The sequence below is a fragment of the Zalophus californianus genome, chromosome 15 (assembly GCF_009762305.2).
Source record: "Zalophus californianus isolate mZalCal1 chromosome 15, mZalCal1.pri.v2, whole genome shotgun sequence".
Taxonomy (NCBI): Eukaryota; Metazoa; Chordata; class Mammalia; order Carnivora; family Otariidae; genus Zalophus; species Zalophus californianus.
The window spans coordinates 14,879,403-14,901,521 of NC_045609.1; the positions used below are offsets into that span (position 1 = coordinate 14,879,403).

At 44.3% G+C, this 22,119-nt stretch overlaps 1 long non-coding RNA gene across 2 annotated transcripts in view; it reads right to left on the minus strand.

The window, feature by feature from the left end:
* LOC113918209 overlaps window positions 1-22,119 on the minus strand; it is a 68,625-nt gene that overhangs the window by 43,703 nt on the left and 2,803 nt on the right. For both annotated transcript variants that reach the window (XR_003518475.2, XR_003518478.2), the window contains exon 2: window positions 12,643-12,863. This is a non-coding gene — a long non-coding RNA (uncharacterized LOC113918209). The remainder of the gene's footprint in view (window positions 1-12,642; window positions 12,864-22,119) is intronic.

Consider the following 22,119-nt stretch of genomic DNA (forward strand, 5'->3'; position numbering starts at 1 on the left):
CCCCGTAGCTTTTCCAGAAGCCACTACATTTTGAGGAATTTTATTTATTATGCTGCATTATTGTGGCAATAGGTGAATAAAACAAGTAACATCCAGGTACCAGATCAAAGCTCTTTTTTTTTTTTGGCTAGTGGCTTTAATTTCAGCTTGGGTAGCATTATTATAGAGATTGAACCCTTTCAAACCGTGGCCCAGAAGCATCTATAAGCATCTGGAATGTCTGTGTTTTGGAATTACTAGCCAAAGGAGACATCGGGCAGGATTAGTCTCAAATCAGAAACCCTAGTGTAAGTGCCCCCGGCCCCAGGCTGAGCTGCCCCATCCCTGCTCCCCGGCCCTGCATGGGCCCCCGTCCCTGCCTGGCAGCCACCGTATTTGGTACAGAGCACAGAACTCGGAACCCAGACAGTAACAGAATCAGGAGCGTGAAGCCCCTCCCACCTTAAGCCGTGGGGTTTGCGGGCTCAGGCTGGCAAGACAGTTTTGGCATCAGAGATTTGATTTCTATAGGCTTTTATCTTCATTTTTTCTGGAATTTTCCTAGCAACGTGTTTTTATTTTCCAGGGACAGTAGCTTATTATTTCTCTGGGTGCTCATTGGAATTTGCTTCAGTTTTCCTCTTTTGGCAATTTCGCCTCTGCCCTGTCCAAGGTACTTCGTGTATGCTGATGTTTTGGGGTTTGTCCTTTAGGTTTGAGACTTTATCCAAATGTCCATGGTCCTTAAGTATCCGCTCCTATTCATTCAAGGGACGGGAAAAGCTGACTGGGAGCCCTAGGTGTGTGTGTGGTGGGGGCTTTTTCACTGGCGGGCTTTCTAGGGGAGGACAGGAGGTGAGCGGAAGCTCATGCTGGGGACTGCTAAATCACAGTAAGTAGAGACTTTCTCCCTACAAGAGACAACTCAGCACATTCTGGACCACTGCTCATTAGGGAGCAGGATGGGAAGAAGGCGTGAGGTTCTGTTGGGGCAGCATGGAGATGCTCACTGAATCTCCCTGTGTTCCGCCTATGGCTTCACCTGCATCCCTCTCTGCCCAGCGTCAGAGTCCCCGGTGTCCCCAGTGCAGTTCTAGAAAGTCAGCTCCCATCCCATGCAGGGAAGAAGAAGACTGCTTATGGTGGGGCCCTGGGGAGGGCCAACAGCTCCTTGTAAGGCCAGGTCCTTTGTTTCCAGCCTCTCGTCACCTGCATGGCCTCTTCTTTTGATGAGCACTATGGGTCCACCTCCTCTCTCCCAGCAGCCTCCTTCTGGAAGGACTGCCCTGTGACCTACTCCACCTCCGATCATCCATGCTCCTTCTGGATTCCAAAGCCATTGTTTGACTTTTGTCTTAGCTTCTGTTACCTCTCCTGTTCTTGTTGCTTTTTTGGGATAATAACCCTGGAAAGTTTTGCTCACTTCATTTTAGCAAGGCTTTGGTAGAGAAAAGAGATAAACATCTGTGATCCACTTGCCATATTGAAATATTCCTAGTGCAATGATGGACATAAAAATGGCCACTCAGAATAAACTTGTCCGTGAACGCAGACAAGAAAAAAATGAATATATTCTTATAGGTACGCATGCGTTTTTGTGTGTTTACTTGTGAGTAGGCATGTATGTTTGTGTGAAGGTGCATCTCCTAAGATTGCCTGGTCTTCCCACACTATTAATGGGAAAATCACAACGACGGCAAACTTTCATCTGTTCAAATAACTCACTCATTTTCTTTCCTTTTTTTTTTTTTTAAAGATTTTTTGCATTTTTTTAAAGTAATCTCTATACCCAAGGTGGGGCTCAAACTTACAACCCTGAGATCAAGAGTTGCATGCTCTACCAGCTGAGCCAGACAGGTGTCCCTAAGTCACTCATTTTCAAAGTGACTCCCAGTTACCTGTTTCCAGGATTTCAGGGTTACATTTGATATGCGTCTGGAAACCACAATGCCTCCTGCCGCCACAACGTACATCACTCACTCTCTGCTGCCCGTGAATGCACTTGACAATTTCTCATCCCAGCCCCTGTGCATGATGATGTTAAAAAGAAAACAAGAGGCCCCAAGTGGGCTCTGTAAACCAAGACTGCATAGCTAACCTAACTACAGTTACCACCCACAAGCAATGTAACCTTCCACCAAAAAACATGGGATTTCTTGGTCGATGCTAGGAAATTTACTGATAGACTCCTTCTGCTCTCCGTATGGGGGCAACCTTGCCTAAACAATGCATGCCCTCCTAATTCCTTTCCTCTCTCTCTCTCTCTCTTTTTTTTTAACACCCTTTGTCTGCCTTTAAAAGCCTCTCCATTATTTAGTTCAGTGGAGCTCTCCTCTACTTGCTAGATGGGATGCTGCCCGATTCATGAATCATTTAATAAAGCCCATTAGATCTTCACATTTACTCAGTTGAATTTTGTTTTTGAACAGTTCCAGTTAAGAGAGGCCAAGAGAATGATCTCATAACGCTTGCCAACAGCCAGTCCTCACGATGCTGGACCACTTGTGGGTTCTAAGTAGGGAGAAATGCCCTCTTCCCGTCTCCTGCCATACTTGAGGTCCTACAAGCTTATGTCTGGTGTCTTATATACGCTATATGAGAACGTAGCCCCTTCAGTCTCTGTCTTGCCCAGAATTTCCGGGAATCTCCCACAAAAACAGTTGGCTCACCTTAGGGGTTCATGCCTTCTAATTATAGTCGCTGAAACTCAGTCCAAAGGGAGAAAGGAACAGATGTCAAGGGTCTGGTCTTCTCCATTGTCCTCATTCCTCATCCCCGGAGACTCCCCTTCACCAACTCTTCCCTCATTCCAGTTGCAAACAAAAATAGATGCCACAGATGTGGTGCTTAACAGGGTGGGTTGTTTATACTAGGAGAGCTGTTCCTGCAACCAGCCCACCATAATGCCCTGAAGCATGTGTGTGTGTGTGTGTGTGTGTGTGTGTGTGTGAGAGAGAGAGAGAGAGAGAGAGAGAGAGAGAGTGTGTGTATGTGCATAAGCACAAACATTTCTTTTCAAATTTCTATATGTTTGGAATTGGGGAAGGTGGGGTTAAAGAGATAAAGACTTACTTTTGTTCTTCTTTTTGAGCAATCCCTTAGAATCGTGGGCAATTCGGTAGATAGTCCAGATAACTCTTCTAATGCTTAGTTAAAACTTTCCCATAAGAATAAATAAAGAACATGACATTATAGCCAAAGCAAGTGCATACTACATTATCAGGGACTGAGGACTGACATGTCATTTGGATTGTCCATCTCGTGGTCCTGCTGTGGGCATGTGGTCCAGCTTCCCTTCAGTGATGACATAGTAGGGTCTAAGTCTTACTAAATCTTAGATCAAATTGAAGGAGAAATAAGAAAAGAAGGTAGGTAAATAGGTATAATTTTCAGTGGAGTGAAAGACTCTAGCAAGCAAATATTGATTTCAGTGCTTGGTACACAAATGAGTGTGTTGATCCTGTACCGTGCACTGTTTCATTTTTTACTCAATTGCAGACTATCATTTCTTTTTTTAATTTTTTAAATTTTTTATTGTTATGTTAATCACCATACATTACATCATTAGTTTTTGATGTAGTGTTCCATGATTCATTGTTTGTGCATAACACCCAGTGCTCCACGCAGAACGTGCCCTCTTTAATACCCATCACCAGGCTAACCCATCCCTCACCCCCCTCCCCTCTAGAACCCTCAGTTTGTTTTTCAGAGTCCATCGTCTCTCATGGTTCGTCTCCCCCCACCCGAATAACCACCCTTCATTCTTCCCCTCCTGCTGTCTTCTTCTTCTTTTTTTTTTCTTAACATATATTGCATTACTTGTTTCAGAGGTACAGATCTGTGATTCAACAGTCTTGCACAATTCACAGCGCTAACCATAGCACATACCCTCCCCAATGTCTATCACCCAGCCACCCCATCCCTCCCGCCCACCCCCACTCCAGCAACCCTCAGTTTGTTTCCTGAGATTAAGAATTCCTCATATCAGTGAGGTCATATGATACATGTCTTTCTCTGATTGACTTACTTCACTCAGCACAACACCCTCCAGGTCCATCCACGTCCTTGCAAATGGCAGGCTCTCATTCCTTTTGATGGCTGCATAATATTCCATTGTGTATATATATCACTTCTTCTTTATCCATTCATCTGTCGATGGACATCGTGGCTCTTTCCACAGTTAGGCTATTCTGGACATTGCTGCTATAAACATCGGGGTGCAAAACCCCTTTGGATCCCTACATTTGTATCTTTGGGGTAAATACCCAGTAGTGCAATTGCTGGATCATATGGTAGCTCTATTTTCAACTGTTTGAGGAGACTCCATACTGTTTTCCAGAGTGGTTGCACCAGCTTGGATTCCCACCAACAGTGTAGGAGGGTTCCCCTTTCATCGCATCTCCGCCAACATCTGTCGTTTCCTGACTTGTTAATTTTAGCCATTCTGACTGGTGTGAGGTGGTATCTCATGGAGGTTTTGATTTGGATTTCCCTGATGCCGAGCGATGTTGAGCACATTTTCATGTGTCTGTTGGCCATTTGGATGTCTTCTTTGGAAAAATATCTGTTCATGTCTTCTGTCCATTTCTTGATTGGATTGTTTGTTCTTTGGGTGTCGAGTTTGATAAGTTCTTTATAGATTTTGGATAACAGCCCTTTATCTGATATGTCATTTGTAAATATCTTCTCCCATTCTGTCGGTTGTCTTTTGGTTTTGTGGACTGTTTCTTTTCCTGTGCAAAAGCTTTCTATCTTGATGAAATCCCAATAGTTCATTTTTGCCCTTGCTTCCCTTGCTTTTGGTGATGTTTCTAGGAAGAAGTTGCTGCAGCCGAGGTCGAAGAGGTTGCTGCCTATGTTCTCTTTCAGGATTTTGATGGACTCCTGTCCCAGATTTAGGTCTTTCAACCATTTGGAGTCTATTTTTGTGTGTGGTGTAAGGAAATGGTCCAGTTTCATTCTTCTGCATGTGGCTGTCCAATTTTCCCAACACCATTTGTTGAAGAGACTGTCTTTTTGCCATTGGACATTCTTTCCTGCTTTGTCAAAGATGAGTTGACCACAGAGTTGAGGGTCCATTTCTGGGCTCTCTATTCGGTTCCATTGATCTATGTGTCTGTTTTTGTGCCAGTACCATACTGTCTTGATGATGACAGCTTTGTAATAGAGCTGGAAGTCCGGAATTGTGATGCCGCCAGCTTTGTTTTTCTTTTTCAACATTCCTCTGGCTATTCGGGGTCTCTTCTAGTTCCATACAAATTTTAGGATTATTTGTTCCATTTCTTTGAAAAAAGGGGTTGGTATTTTTGATGGGGATTGCATTGAATGTGTAGATTGCTCTAGGTAGCATTGACATCTTCACAATGTTTGTTCTTCCACTCCATGAGCATGGAACGTTTTTCCATTTCTTTGTGTCTTCCTCCATTTCTTTCATGAGTATTTTATAGTTTTCTGAGTACAGATCTTTGCCTCTTTGGTTAGATTTATTCCTAGGTATTTTATGGTTTTGGGTGCAATTGTAAATGGGATCGACTCCTTGATTTGTCTCTCTTCTGTCTTGTTGTTGGTGTATAGGAATGCCACTGATTTCTGTGCATTGATTTCATATCCTGCCACTTTACTGAATTCCTGTATGAGTTCTAGCAGTTTTGGGGTGAAATCTTTAGGGTTGTCCACATACAGTATCATATCATCTGCAAAGAGTGAGAGTTTGACATCCTCTTTGCCGATTTGGATGCCTTTGACTTCTTTTGTTGTCTGATTGCTGTGGCTAGGGCTTCTAACACTATGTTGAATAGCAGTGGTGATAGTGGACATCCCTGCCGTATTCCTGACCTTAGGGGGAAAGCTCTTAGTTTCTCCCCATTGAGAATGATATTCGCTGTAGGTTCTTCATAGATGGCTTTTATGATATTGAGGTATGTACCCTCTATCCCCATACTCTGAAGAGTTTTGATCAAGAAAGGATGCGGTACTTTGTCAAATGTTTTTTCTGCATCTATTGAGAGGATCATATGATTCTTGTTCTTTCTTTTGTTAATGTATTGTATCACGTGATTGATTTGTGGATGTTGAACCAACCTTGCAGCCCAGGGATAAATCCCACTTGGTCATGGTGAATAATCTTTTTAATGTCCTGTTGGATCCTATTGGCTAGTATTTTGGTGAGAATTTTGGCATCCATGTTCATGAAGGATATCAGTCTGTAATTCTCCTTTTTGATGGGGTCTTTGTCTGGTTTGGGGATCAAGGTAATGGTGGCCTCATAAAATGAGTTTGGAAGTTTTCCTTCCATTTCTATTTTTTCGAACAGTTTCAGAAGAATAGGTATTAATTCTTTTTGAAATGTTTGGTAGAATTCCCCTGGGAAGCCATCTGGCCCTGGGCTTTTGTTTGTTGGGAGATTTTTGATGACTGCTTCAATTTCCTTAGTGGTTATAGGTCTGTTCAGGTTTTCTATTTCTCCCTGGTTCAGTTTTGATAGTTGATACATCTCTAGGAATGCATCCATTTCTTCCAGGTTATCTAATTTGCTGGCATAGAGTTGATCATAATATGTTCTTATAATTGTTTGTATTTCTTTGGTGTTGGTTGTGATCTCTCCTCTTTCATTCATGATTTTATTGATTTGGGTCATTTCTCATTTCTCTTTGATAAGTCTGGCCAGGGGTTTATCAATCTTGTTAATTCTTTCAAAGAACCAGCTCCTAGTTTCGTGGATCTGTTCTACTGTTCTTTTGGTTTCTAGTTCATTGATTTCTGCTCTGATCTTTATTATTTGTCTTCTCCTGCTGGGTTTAGGCTTTATTTGCTGCTTTTTCTCTAGCTCCTTTAGGTGTAGGGTTAGGTTGTGTATTTGAGACCTTTCTTGTTTCTTGAGAAAGGCTTGTATTGCTATATATTTTCCTCTCAGGACTGCCTTTGCTGCATCCCAAAGAGTTTGAACAGTTGTGTTTTCATTTTCATTGGTTTCCATGAATTTTTTTAATTCTTCTTTAATTTCCTGGTGGACCCATTCATTCTTTAGTAGGATGCTCTTTAGCCTCCATATATTTGAGTTCTTTCCGACTTTCCTCTTGTGATCGAGTTCTAGTTTCAAAGCACTGTGGTCTCAAAATATGCAGGGAATAATCCCAATCTTTTGGTACCAGTTGAGACCTGATTTGTGACCTAGGATGTGATCTATTCTGGAGAATGTTCCATGGGCACTAGAGAAGAATGTGTATTCCGTTGCTTCGGGATGGAATGTTCTGAATATGTCTGTGAAGTCCATTTGGTCCAGTGTGTCATTTAAAGTCTTTATTTCCTTGTTGATCTTTTGCTTAGATGATCTGTCCATTTCGGTCAGGGGGGTGTTAAGGTCCCCCACTATTATTGTATTGTTGTCAATGTGTTTCTTTGCTTTTGTTATTAATTGCCTTATATAATTGGGTGCTCCCATGTTAGGGGCATAGATATTTACAATCGTTAGATCTTCTTGTTGGGTAGACCCTTTCAGTAGGATATAGTGTCCTTCCTCATCTCTTATTACAGTCTTTGTTTTAAAATCTAATTTGTCTGATATAAGGATTGCCACCCCAGCTTTTTTTGGTGTCCGTTAGCATGGTAAATGGTTTTCCACCCCCTCACTTTCAATGTGGGGGTGCCTTTGGGTCTAAAATGAGTCTCTTGCAGACAGCATATCGGTGGGTCTTGTTTTTTAATCCAATCTGATAGCCTGTGCCTTTTGATTGGGGCATTTAGCCCATTTACATTCAGGGTAACTATTGAAAGATATGGATTTAGTGCCATTGTATTGCCTGTAAGTTGACGGTTACTATATATTGTCTGTGTTCCTTTCTGGTCTATGCTGCTTTTAGGCTCTGTCTTTGCTTAGAGGACCCCTTTCAATATTTCTTGGAGGGCTGGTTTCATGTTTGCAAATTCCTTTAGTTTTTGTTTGTCCTGAAAGCTTTTTATCTCTCCTTCTATTTTCAATGAGAGCCTAGCTGGATATAGTATTCTTGGCTGCATAGTTTTCTCCTTTAGTGCTCTGAAGATATCATGCCAGTCCTTTCTGGCCTGCCAGGTCTCTGTGGATAGGTCTGTTGCCAATCTAACGTTTGTACCTTTATAGGTTACATATTTCTTCTCCCGAGCTGCTTTCAGGATTTTCTCTTTGTCTCTGAGACTCGTAAGTTTTACTATTAGATGTCGGGGTGGTGACCTATTTTTATTGATTTTGAGAGGGGTTCTCTGTGCCTCCTGCATTTTCATGCCTGTTTCCTTCCCCACATTAGGGAAGTTCTCTGCTATTATTTGCTCCAATATACCTTCTGCCCCTCTCTCTCTTGCTTCTTCTTCTGGGATCCCAATTATTCTAATGTTGGTTTGTCTTATGGTATCGCTTATCTCTCGAATTCTGCCCTCGTGATCCAGTAGTTGTTTCTCCCTCTTTTTCTCAGCCTCTTTATTTTCCATCATTTGGTCTTCTATATTGCTGATTCTCTCTTCTGCCTCATTTATCCTAGCAGTTAGTGCCCCCATTTTTGATTGCACCTCATTAATAGCCTTTTCGATTTCGACTTGGTTAGATTTTAGTTCTTTTATTTCTCTAGAAAGGGTTTCTCTAATCACTTCCATGTTTTTTTCAAGCCCAGCTAGCATCTTTAAAATCATCATTCTGAACTCTTGGTCCGACATTGTACTAATGTCCGTATTGAGTAGGTCCCTGGCACTCGGTACTACCTCTTGTTCTTTTTGTTGAGGTGATATCTTGTCTCTTTGTCCAGAAGAGAATAGATGAATGAGAGAACAAAATGCTAACAGGGTAACAACATCCCCAGAAAATATACTCTAAACAAATCAGAAAAGACCTGAAACCAAGGGAAAAGAAAGGGAAAGAAAGAGAAAAAAAAAGAAAAAGGAAAAGATAAAAACAAACAAAAACAGAACAAAACAAAAAAAAACAGAATATGATCAAATATGATCAGGCTGGTGCATAGATCAGTGCCACACACTAGATTTTGGGTGTATTTTGGTCTGTTAGAAGAAAGTGCCTCCCAAAACTTTAAAGAAAAAAAAAACTTCTATATGTACAAAATAAGGGTTGATATGATGAAGAGATGGAATATGACTGTAAAGGTGAAAATTATAAAAAATTTTATAAAAGTATTTGATAAGATAAGAAGTTGTTTGAAAAAAGAAACAAGAGGATTTAAAAAAAATGGGAGAGTATGTGATCAGGAACAAAGCCATACGCTAGAGATTTAGGGTATATTTTGATCTGTTAGAAGAAACGTTATCTCAAAATTTTAAAGAGAGAACAACTTATATATAAATGCCAAAAATGAGGGTAACTAGTATTAAGGGGTAGAATATGACTCTAAAAGTGAAAAATAAAAATGTGTTTTAAAAAAGGGATTGATAAGATGTTGGTTGAAAAAGGGAAAAAGAAAAATTCAATAAAAAAGACCATTAAAAAATTAACTTTGAAAGACTAAAGAATCATGATAAAAAAGCCATGAATTCTATGTGCAGTATTCCCCTAGCGCTGGAGTTCTCCCGTTCTCCTTGGTCAGTAAACTTGGTCTTGGCTTGCTGGCTGTTCGTGCTGATCTCTGGGGGAGGGGCCTGTTGCCGTGGTTCCCAAATGTCTTTGCCGGAGGCGGAATTGCCCCGCCCTTGTCGGTCCGGGCTAAGCAAGCTGCTCGGGTTTGTTCTCAGGAGCTTTTGTTCCCTGCAAGCTCTCGGTACAGCTTTGGAGGACCAGGGTGAAAATAGTGGCCTCCCAATCTCCACCCAGAGGAGCTGAGAACTCGGGGCCCCGCTCCTCAGTGCGCCCCCAGAGAAAAGCAGTCACTCCCGTGTCCCCGGTCTCCGGCCGCACTCCGTGCTCACCCGGCCTGTGACCGAGCGTTTCTATCTCTGGCACCCGACCCCGTGTGGAGTCTCCAAACCCAGCAGATCCCTGTGGTGCGCTCCCGTGCTGCTCCTCCCGGGGGAGGAAGGGGAGTCTCCCCGGATCTGCCGCTTGTTGGGTCCCTGCTGGAGGAGCAGTGGCCCGACTGGGCCGCGGATCACAGTTTATGGCCACCCCGAGCTGAGAGCCCGCGCCTCGGCTCCGTCTCTGCAGCCGGCTTCCCCGCCCCGATACCTGGGAGCTCTGCCGCACTCAGGCACCCCCGGTCTTTCTGTGACCCCAAGGGTCCTGAGACCACACTGTCCCATGAGGGTTCCACCCCCCGCTTAGCCACTGCAGCGACGTCCCTCCGCGGAGCCGACTTCTAAAAGGTCCGATTTTGTGCTCCGCGGCTCTAGCACTTGCCAGAAGTGGCCGGAGGCCCCCTCCCCCGCCGTCTATCCTCCCGAATATCGCCTCGGATTCACTTCTCCGCACGTCCTACCTTCCAGTAAGTGGTCGCTTTTCTGTTCAGAGAGTTGTTGCTATTCTTTTCTTCGGTCTCCTGTTGAGTTCGTAGGTGTTCAGAATGGTTTGATCCCTATCCAGCTGAATTCCGGAGACCAGACGATATCCGGGTCTCTTACTCCTCCGCCACCTTGCTCTGCCCCCCCTTGAGGTACTTTTCACTGAAGGCTGTCACAATAGTAGGACCCTAGATTTGGTCTTTGTCCAGAGGCTCTGTTATGATGGCTCAGACTTGACTTTGTGAGAAATCGTTTCATTTTATAACTCTGCCCCACAATTCCAGACTCCCTTAAATCCCCCTCAGTTCTATTTGCAACCATCAAGCTATTTTCTGAACAGAATTCCTCTTTCCTGTAGTGCCTCACCATGTGCATCTAGAAGCAACTAATTCCTGCTTCCAATATTCTTCCTGCAAACTTCCTCACCCAAGATGAGAAGTTCTATAGGGACATTTTCTATTTTCCAAATTACCACAAAGTACTTTGATCAGATGCTTTCCCACTCCATAATTTGGGTTACTGTTTGTTCAGCTTCCTATAATAGTTTCCTTGGTTTTTGCCACTTGTTACCATATTAGTTCCACAAATTTGAGGTTCTTGTTATGGCAACACCCCATGCTTGGTATTAGCAATTATTGCAATAGTCATGCATAAAAAGATCTCACAACTCACTGGCTGTAAAAGCAATAATGAGTTTTCATGGTTTCAGATCTGTGGGTTGGCTGGACTGCAGGCTTTGGGTTCCAAAGATTCAAGTTCACTCCACACGTCTCTCAGCCTTCTTGGACTAGCAGCCAGCAGGCATGGGATCTGCTTCCTATGTCTCATCCTCAGATGCAGGCTAAGGGCAGGTGGGTACTTGGGGCACAATCCGCTCATGGTGGGTAACCAGAGCGAATGAATGTACGTTCAAAGACACAAGTGTATCTTAACCCTTTTTGATCCATGTTCACTAACATCTCATTGGCCAAAGAAAATCATATGACAAAATTTAAAGTTAGGGGCTGGGGAAGTACAGTCTGCCAAACTTGAAGCAAGCACTGTTGTGATTGGATAATATTAATACGGGTGCCTGGAAAGTTGGGGCTAATGACACAATCTACCTCAGTGCTGAAGAGATTTCCTCTGTGTGTGTGTGTGTGTGTGTGTGTGTGTGTGTCTGTCTGTCTGTCTGTCTGTCTGTCTGTCTGCTCTTTCCCTTTGGTAAGATTATGAAATTGTAGGTCCTGGAAAACTGAATTTCAGCCCCCAGGTCTCCTGAGACAACCTTGCTGTTTTGTTTTGTTTAAAGTGTGATTATGCTAGGGGAGTTTGTAGCTCAGTCAGTTAAGCATCTGACTTTGGCTTAGGTCATAATCCTGGGATCCTGGAATTGAGCCCCAAGACAGGGTCCCTTATCAGCAGGGAGCATGCATTTCCCTCTCCTCCCTGCTGGTGCTCTCTCTCACTATCTCCGTCTCTGTCTGTCTCTCAAATAAGTGAATAAAATCTTAAAAAAAGAAAAAAGTGTGACTATGCTAGACCAACCTAATTTTCTTTTCTTTTCTTTTCTTTTCTTTTCTTTTCTTTTCTTTTCTTTTCTTTTCTTTTTTTGAGGGAGAGAGAGAGCTAGAGAGAGAGCATGAACAGGCAGAGGGGCAGAGGGAGAGGGAGAAGCAGACTCCCCACTGAGCAGGGAGCCTGATGTGGGGCTGGATCCGGGGACCCTGGGATCATGACCTGAGCTGAAGGCAGACTGAACCACCCAGGTGCCCCTAGACCAATGTAACAGTATATCCCCTGTGGCTTCTGCCTTAGATGCACCTTCAGGGTGTGCAAACAAAAACCAAGGAGTTTAATTCTATAATATTAAAAAATAACTTTTCTAATTGATCATGTCCATCTGGCAAGCACATACATTTCCTACAGCAGCCAAAATTCTACATAACTACTTATACATTACATTTTTAGCCCTATTGATTATTTCCATGTGGTTCTGGCCACACTCACGTTCATGCCCCAGTCCACAAGTGTCCCTCCTAGAGCCTCGGGCCCTCCCAGCTTCTGAGTCATCTGTGTCCCATCCAGTGAGATTTGGAACATTGTCCTTCTCACAGGCTGGGAGCCCTGTGGCTCCATTCCGTCTGCTAGGTTGCTGAGAACCAGGAATCTTGCATCTGCAGGGACTGATCCTGGGTGGTCCCCTCTCCCTTAGTTACGGCTGCATGTCTCTGCCTCTCTCCCCCCAAGAATGGCCCAGGCTAGAAAATCCCTTACTTGCTCACATTCTGCTCAGTTCTTCCATGGACCTGCCCCTCTAGGCATGCTGTTCCTGCTCAGTCACATTCGTGCCTCCCCTTGATAGATGTCTGATCATTGTGCCGTTGTGCCGGAATCCTGATGGCTAGGCCTGTCTCCCACCATGACCCTTACCGGGGCCTCATGTTGTCTCTGGATCCCGGGCCAGCTTCCTGGAATTTCACCACAAGCAGCCAGATCTAAAAAAAAAATCAAAACGGATTATCTATCTCTCTATATCTGTAATACTTGACACAACAGATTTCCCAACTGTTCTCGAAATTCACCACACCCCCACTGTACCCCTGCCATCTGAGTGGCCAACCTTCCATCCCTGTCAGTTTCTCAACAAGCCCCACCTAGATCTCGTTTTTCAAGTCCAATAGGTCTGACTTTTTTGACTCACTGCGGGGCGAAAGTCATTATTTAGCTAGTGAAGGCCATTCTTTTGCTCTCAACACTTCATGTGCATTTTCAGAAATTTACTGAATTTCTTAGGTTGTTCGAGCTAAGGATTTTGGCTTTTCTAAAGATAAGGGGTTTGAAGTCATTATCTTTAGAAAATAGGAATTTTCTAAAACTTTTTCCAGGAAAAAAAACTGGAAAATAGCTAACTGTGGCCCTAGAGCATTCAAGAACAACCTTATAAACATGGTGTGTGTATTGAGGTAAACAGTGATAAGAACATTACAGGAATGAAGACAGGCAGCAGTGACAAAGGTACATCCCCAGTGGGATGGAATGGTGACCGGAGTGGAGAAGAACATGTTTTCCTTGGATGGAAGTCAAATATCGTTTTATGTCCAGAGGGCAAGCACAGCAGGTGTTAGGTTAATAAAGCTCAGGGCTTTGGGGATTAATAGTACGAGAACAAACACATTAGCCAATTGTATCTTCCCTTCTGAGTTCAGCACAGCAACTGATCTAGAGTACTGGGGGAATCTGAAGCTAATGTCATTGGGCCATCTCGTTAAGAAAACTATTACAAAATTAAGTACGAAGTGAATTTTTTTAAAAATGCATAAAGTTTGCAACACATTACAGAGCCTGGACAGTTCAGGCCTCTTTCTTCTGAGATCTCTTTAGGTTTTACCAGAAACTCTTACAGAGAAACGTTTTCTTGTTGCAACCTGGCTTTTCTTCCCACCTAGAACATTCTAGGGCTCTCATCAGCTCGAAAGAGTCATCAGCCTGGGCAGGGGAGAGTCTCAGAAGCTTAAGATTTATTAGCTTCACAGTAAATCTGCTTTTCGTCCAGAGCACAAAAATGACCAAGATTCACCTGCCAGGGTCCATGCCTCAATATCAGGGCTGGCTTTACAGGTGTGCAGCCTGGACAGCTACCCAGGACCAGTGTTCAGAAGGGTCCATGCTTGGATTAATGCTCTGCTGTCTGTCACCATCTAGAAACTCTTTTTTTTTTTTTTAAGATTTATTTATTTATTTGAGAGAAAGAGAGAGAGAGAGCACAAGTGAGAGGGGCAGAGGGAGAGGGAGAGAGAATCTTAAGCAGACCACACTGAGCCGCAGAGCCTGATGCAGGGCTCAATCTCATGACTCTGAGATCACGACCTGAGCCATAACCAAGAGTTGGAGGCTTAACTGACTGGGCCACCTGGGCACCCCACCATCTAGAAACTCTTAATTTTTTCTTTCCATTGGTATTTGTAGGGGAAGTCTTTGGGACAATGGAGCATGCATGTGAGTGGGAAATGTGTGTGTCCGCCTACATTCTCTGCCACCTCATTCACCTACGGCCCTCATGATGCCCCCATGAGCACAGAATTCCCGTGAACCTGTGATGTGTGGGAGTTCAGCAAGACTCAAAGTGAGTACCAGGGGAGGATGTTATGTTTACACCCAACAGAGTAAGTAAGGGCTCTAACAGCCACGTGAGGCCATATTTTCTGTTCACATCAGAACTCACTTTGAAGATGGAAAGAATACAATGGCATTCAAAGAAACCCAAGTGACCAAGAAACTGGGTCATAATCTTTCTTCCTGGTATCATAACTCCCCTGTATTAGCCAACCTCTCATGCCGAAAATGACAGAGAAGGAAAGGGAGAGATGAGGCAAATATAGTCCCTTTTCCTTTCTGTCCCAACTTATTCATCAGTAAATAGCATGGAGAGTGTTGGTAGAAAGTATGCATACCAAGAAGTGAAAGAGAAACAGTTGGGTGAATTTTGTGCATTGTCTCCACTGTTCTGTTAAGAACAAAATATAGATGCGTGTATGAGCTACAAAATGTGACTTGTGTAATTTGGGGGATTTTGCATAGGAGCTAAATGCTTACATTTGCATATAAAACTGGCAGTGCACAATATAAAGGGGAAGGGTAAAATGCAGGCTAATAACTTAAGCTCAATTTTTATTACTTAGAATGATATTAAATAGCAAATTAAAATAAAAACAAAAACAAAAACACCAGGATGCCTTGAGAGAGACTGTATCAGGAAGGAAAAGCTTCCTATTTTACTACATCAAGTGGCACTTCTTCCCTTTTATTTTTTGAACGAAGGATCCTGCATTTTTATTTTGCCCTAGACCTTATAAATTTTACAGCCAGCACTGCTTCACATGGATGGGTATTGTTCCTGTAAGGACTTGTGAGTAAAACTGCGTTTTTCCTTTTCAAATGCTTTGTCTACAGCAGTCAATACAACAACAGAAATATCATGATTTGCAATGGACTGGAAGAAATTGCCTTTTACTTAGATCCAGGATATCCAGCAGGAAAAATATAAAGACACGTTAGCGTGTAATGTAGGGCTAATATTTACTGACTGACAAGCTGATTTATTTCTGCCTCAATTTCCAACTCCTACTTTCCATGGATATTAGAACATAAGTCTCAATTTGAACTTAAATAGGTTTTATTTTTTTAATATTAAGATCACGCTTACTATATAAATTATGGTGTATCTATATGATGCCTAATTATCTAGAAATTAAAACAGCATTTCCAAAAATAGTTAATGACATGGAGAGGAAATTAGGATAGAAATTTCTAAGTATAATGTTGTCCTAACTTAAGAGAAAAATGTGTGTGCATAAAAAAAAATTGGAAGAAAAATATCAGGGTTTTTTTTTCCCTCTGTAGCTTTCTGTTTTTTTTTTAAGTGCTCTTTAATGATTATGTATTCATTTTATAATCAGAAAGAATTTCGGCGGCATCTTATACACCTTTGTGTTCTTGGTATGTAGCATACTACCTGAGACAAAATGAGCATTCATTAATGAACTTGAATCACCCTTTAATTCACAAGCAAGAAGTCTGAAGCTCGCCAAACTCCTGTATTTACTGGTAAAGTAGTAAGTCTTAAGAGTGAGTCTTTATATAAATATTCAAATGCGCGCCTCACTGCTCTACAGTCTTTTGGCAGAAAAATCTTGCCTTGTTTTACATCACAGAAATGATGGATCCTTCCAACTTTCCACTCTGTATCCCTCACTTTTGCTCCCCCACTCACTGCAATGTGACTTATGCTCCAACCTCCCATGGAGACAATTCTTGCTAACGTCACTGCTGAACCCATGACTGCCCAAACTGAGAACCTCGGGGAGAACCACATGCCTACCCCCGTCTTGCTTTTAGCACTTGCTGGGAGGCTCTCCTTCTGGAAGTTCTCTCTCGGTGTTGCCTGCTCTCCAGCTATCTCCCGTCTGCTCCTTCTCTCCCTCCTTCACGAGCTACCTTTTCTCTACACCACCTGCTAAATTAATAACTACATTTAGATTAGACAACTAACATGTTTATAAAAGTACATGTTATAAGTTTTTCTTTTTTAAGCATTTATTTATTCGAGAGAGAGAGAGAGAGAGAGAGAGCATGATGAGCAGTGGGGAGGGGCAGACGGAGAGGGAGAAGCAGACTCCATGCTGAGCAGGGAGCCCGATGCGGGGCTCGATCCCAGGACCCTGAGATTTTGACCTGAGCCGAAGGCAGACGCTTAACCCACTGAACCACCCAGGCGCCCCATAAATGTACATGTGAAACAACACAGATCAAGCTGAAGTTCCTTCAACAAACCACTTCAATATGCCTGTCTCAGATCACCATCACTTTCTATGCCTCCCAGCTTGGAGAGGGGAGAGAGCCTGTGCCTTTGATGGACTCCGTTAGAGCTATTTATGGAAATGAAACAATTAGCAAAATACAAAATCAAGGCGTTAACAAGCATTTTCTCTTGTCTTGTCCTTCGTCTCAAAATCTAATCACTCTCCTGATTGCTGGAATGAGCGAAAGAGGTATGGGGTATGGTTCCTGCTCCATTTATATCACCTGGTCTTTAAGAAGATGACTCTGCTTCTTTAGAGTGGCTTTAAACACGTCCACACGAAGGCGGGAGATTTGTGCCGGGTCTGCGGGGTTCATGTTCTCTCTGAATCCACTGTTCCTCTTAAAACACTGTCCCCTTTCTGCGTGGAGCACTGGGTTTTATGCACAAACGATGTGTCATGGAACACTACATCAAAAACTAATGATGTAATGTATGGTGATTAACATAACAATTAAAAAATAAAAAAAAACCCCACTGTCCCTTATCCACCTCCAGTCAACAGATAAATAAGCACAATAATCAAAAAGGAAGCAGGGAACAGGTTTCTCCCGTAATTGGAAGAACGCTGTGAGCAAGATAAACAATCTGGAGGGACTGCCACTGAGATTTATAGCAGGGAGTCTGCAATTATTTAGAAAGAGAAATTGCATGTTTATAAAATCTGGGCAGAGAGAGGTACAGAGGAGGAGCTCCCACGCCCTGTGCACCCCTCAGCTTTCCCCGTGGGCCCTCCTGCTTCTAATTACCACTGACAGCCACACTCCACCTTCGGTGACCGGGAACCACACCAGGACCTGTGTGACCCGCATCACTCTGGTTACAATGCTTCTTCTTAGTAGTCCGTTGCTTAAGCATATAGGCCTTCTTAGAAGGAGGCCTGGGCGCGCCTGGGGGGCTCAGTCGGTTAAGCATCCGACTCTTGGTTTTGGCTCAGGGCATGATCTCAGGGTCATGGGATCAAGCCCCACGTCGGGCTCCCCGCTCGGCATGGAGTCTGCTTGAGGATTCTGTCTCTCCCTCTGCCCCTCCCTTCTCTTGCATGCTCTCTTTCTCTCTCTCTAAAATAAATAAATAAATCTTAAAAAAAAAAAAAAAAAGGAGGCCTGATACTCCTAAGACTCCCTCCCTTCTGCCCCAAACCCCAGGGAGGTTTGGTCCAAATACAGTTGGTCTTCTGACGACTGCACGTTGGAGGAATGTCCTCGGGGTGTGGCTTCTCACGGACACTCAGTGCTGCTGATGAAGCGGGCCCTGAGCCGAGGGACCACACACGCCTGCTCCGACCACAGCCTTGCGGGTCCACCTGCCTGCGCGGGCAATGGGACCGCACGACAGGGAGCCAAGATACTCTCTCTTAGTTCACACTTAGGCAGGTGTGTTCACACTCACCCACTGTTCTCCGAAGCGTGACTGTTGAGCTCAGGGATGGAGTCCAGTAGAGCCGCAATACCTCTGGCCTACTAGCACCCAAACCCGAAACCCAAACCAACCCTTAAGCCCTAGTCTTAAGCCCAGGCCATCCGCATGCTTTAAAATGTGGCATATTCGTATAGAAAATTTGAGGGACACTAAGGCCAACAGATCAGGAGACCACTGCCATTGCACAGAGTGTTGGTTACAGTTCCTGAGAGGAGGGGGCAGGCCGGGCCATGGGGAGGGTGGGTAGGTGTCACACCGGGAAGCGCCAGAGTCGCTCAGGAGGCAGAGGACAAGGGATGCCTGTGGCCATGAGGCTTTACCGTGGTTTCTGTGGGCAGGAACAGGTGCAGCAGGGTAAGCAGGTTTAGGACTGGCTGGTTTGAATAATTTCAGGGCTCTGGGCCATAGGGGCTGTCCCTACTGGTCTGGTACCTGGCCCTGGGTGTTGAGGGCAGGGCGACAGGTAAGGTACTATCTTTAGGAATTGGCTAACGCTAGGAGGGACAGTCTGTCCCAGCATCTGCAAGGCCCCAGATGTCCAAGCATCAGAGAACAGAAAACAAAAGACATGGTTAATATGCATCTTGACTCCCTCTTTCCTCGGGATTGTTTTACCTCTGGCACCTTATTTTATTTTGTTGTCACTGGGCACATTTCAGGACTTCCTGCCCAGCATCTCCCTGACGTTGAAACTCAAAAATCTGGCTTGAGCTCATCCCCTCTTGTGAAGGCCCTGGATTCCTTAATTTCTTAAAGGATCAGCTCTCACACCAAAAGCGGTGAGCCAGCTTTTGCTAATACATTCAAGAAGTTAAAATTCCTGGCTATACCTTTACTGCCATCCAAATCAAGAAAGGATATAATTCTTTGAGCAACCTGTTTTTCTTTTCTTTTCTTTTCTTTCCTTATTTTTTTTTTTTTTTTTTTTTTTTTTTTTTTTTTGAGCATCTACCAGGCACAGGACCAACCTATTTGCTTCTCTTTATAATTCTGGACCAGACACAGATCTAAACTCTTTTGTTCCTTTTGTATTGCTAAGACAGGCAAACATTTAAAAGAAACTCTGCTAACTACAGAGGGGAAATATTTAGACAAAGCTTAATTTTACTTACACTTTTAAAAAGCAACATTATATACATTGTCTAATTTTATCTATCTTCACAAAACTCGGTGAAAATAACCAGTACCATTATTCCAAATTCACAGAAAAAGAGACTGCATTTTAAGAGGTAAAGTGACATGCCAAAGATCACCCTCCTTAGCTGGTTAGTATCACAACCAGGGCACAAACCCAAGTTTTCATGAAATCCAGCCTTCTCTTCATTAACCCACTGCTCAGAAAACATAGATAGGGCAAAAATAGTTGTTTCGGGGAGTATTTCTGATTGGCTCTCATGTGTCTCTAAGGAGAAAAGAGCATAAGAATTGGAACAAGGATCGTGAATCCGGACAGACCTGGGTTCCAATCCCCAACCCGCCACTTGCTAAAGGGGTGACTTTGAGTAAGTTGCTTGTTCTGAGACTCAGTTTCTCATCTGTAAGATGGAGATGCTAATCACCTGCAAAGATGTCTGGTCCAAAATGAACATGTGGGGAGGATATCGATGAATATTATTATTATTATGCAAGGAGTGGGTATAATTTCACAGATGTTCATTTCATCTCATTCTTCAATAGACATTTCTTGAATTCCAGCTATACGTGAGGAACAGAGAAAGGTTTTCTAAATTACAGATAGACCATCAATAAGCATCCGCCTCTTGATTTTGGCTCAGGTCGTGATCTCAGGGTCATGGGATTGAGCCCCGAGACTGGCTCCACGCTGGGCGTGGTGCTTGCTTGGGATTCTCTCTCTCCCTCTGCCCCTCCCCCCACTGGCGCTCGCGTGCGCTCTCTCTCTAAAAAAAAAAGAGAGAGAGAGAAAGAGAGAGAGAGAGAGACCATCTAGTAGATGCACATAGACACTGAAACAAGCAAATGCAACCGTGTGTCCTGGGTGCCCAGGCAGGAGAGGGGATGGTGGTGGAGAGCCCATTAGACCTCAAGGGTGTCAGGAAATCTTCCTAAGAGGAGGTGTGCAGCTTCCAACCAGAAGACAGGGACAGTTAACTACTTTACAACATTCCTTCCTTTCGTTTGACACATCATTGTATAAAAGATAAAGCTGAGAGCTAAAAAGAATTTTTAAACAGCAAAATTAATTTGAAAGCAAATTCACTGAGTTGTCACAGAACCACCAAGGGTCCCCATGAGTTATCAGAGCTCGAACTGGTTGTTGGAAACATACATTTTCAACCAATTTATTTTTGCTCCCAAGATAGAAATTCATGAAAATATTGCCAGAGGCACACCAAGAAACGTTGGAAAGCCAAACAATGCCAAAATGAAGAAAACCGCTCCGTGGTGAATCTTCCCCAATTTAGCAACAGGCCCCTAGAAAATTCTAAAATTTGGACAAACGCTGTAAAAGCATAAATTATATGAGGTACAGCATAAAAATGAGCAAGGAATAAAAACAATGAATGCCTGAAGATATTTCTTTTTACCAATTAATCCATTTGGCCCATGGGTTTTTATTATTTATTGTTGTGTGTTTTTTTTTTTTAACTAAATTCTGTTCTCTGGGCATTGCGCACTGAGGAGAAAGGGAAGAAATGGCAGAAGCTGGGCGGGGGGATTGGAGGAGCACCAGAGATTGAGGAGAAGGGGTCAGGAGAAAGAGATTAGAAGAACAGGAAAAAGCAGCAGGAAGATGTGATTTGGACCGTGAAGCAAAATTTACAGGAAATTCTCCCCCCCCGCCCCGCCCCACCACATGCCAACATACTCACACACAGTGACTTATTGCACAATACAAGCCAGGTCTCACGTGGCTTGCAGACGGATTTTTCTTTGCAGGTGCATGGGCCACCTAGCATTTAGGTGGACACAACTGTCCTGCCAGCCGCTGGGAACTCCTGGTGGCCCGTTGTCCTCACACAGGGCGGCCCTGGGGCGGTGGGGGACTCTGGGGGGGGGGCGGGTAGCGTGCTAACTCCCACGGGACAAGCCTCAGACCCGAAGAGCCGGCGGCTCACTGCTGACCCAGGAGAGCCCCAAGGACTTACTCTTGAAAATGTCTTCTGCTCCATTCTATACACAGCAATCCCTGCTGTCAGAAGAAGTACACCAACAGAGCAAGCAAAAAGTGGCGAGATCATGTTTCCATTTCCTTGCATTTGGCAAACAGATGACAACCTACAAACAACGCCTCTGGGACACATGTGGGCGTAACCGCCCAGATCCCTCTTACCACCGCATGCCTGGCGGTGAGAGCCAGCCTTAGCTTGTGTCTGTGACCCCCGCAAGCCTGTGCTGAGCACCTACTACGTGCCAGGTGCTGGAATAAGAGCCATAAAACCGGCCCTTTTAGCAAAAGCCGCGGGCCGCATGGAGTGGGGAGTGCGCTGAGGGTCGGCAGGTGCAGGGGGCGCGGTGAGGGGAGGCTTCTCCCGGGAGGGGTGGGGCGGTAGGCTGGTTTGCAGCTGGGAGGCATGTGGCGAGGCTGTTACCCGGCTCTGTGTGGGTTCTGCTGTGTCCTGTCAGCCCCAGAGTCACCGGGGCCACCCAGACTGAAGAGGTAGGTCAGGAGACTTCCTCAGCTCACGGTGGGAAAGGCAAAGAATTTGTGATCCTTTTGAATCTACCATCACAAGGAAGCCCACTATCTCCCCTCAGGAGCAGCCTTCTCTGGTCAGGAGGCAGCCCCGGCCTTTTGAGAAGAGGAAAGGAGTCACACCGGCTGTGCCCCGGGGCACTGGCCAGCCAGAGAAGGCTCAGCCACCGAGCCCAGCACCACCAGGGTGCTCAGACCTGCGCTCCTCAGACCCGCTTCCTAAGCCAACCGCTCTGCAAGCTGTCTAGCCCTCAAGGCTCTGGTTCACCATGACCCCTGGGGGCCTAGATTGCCCAACTTCCTCATTGCTGAACCC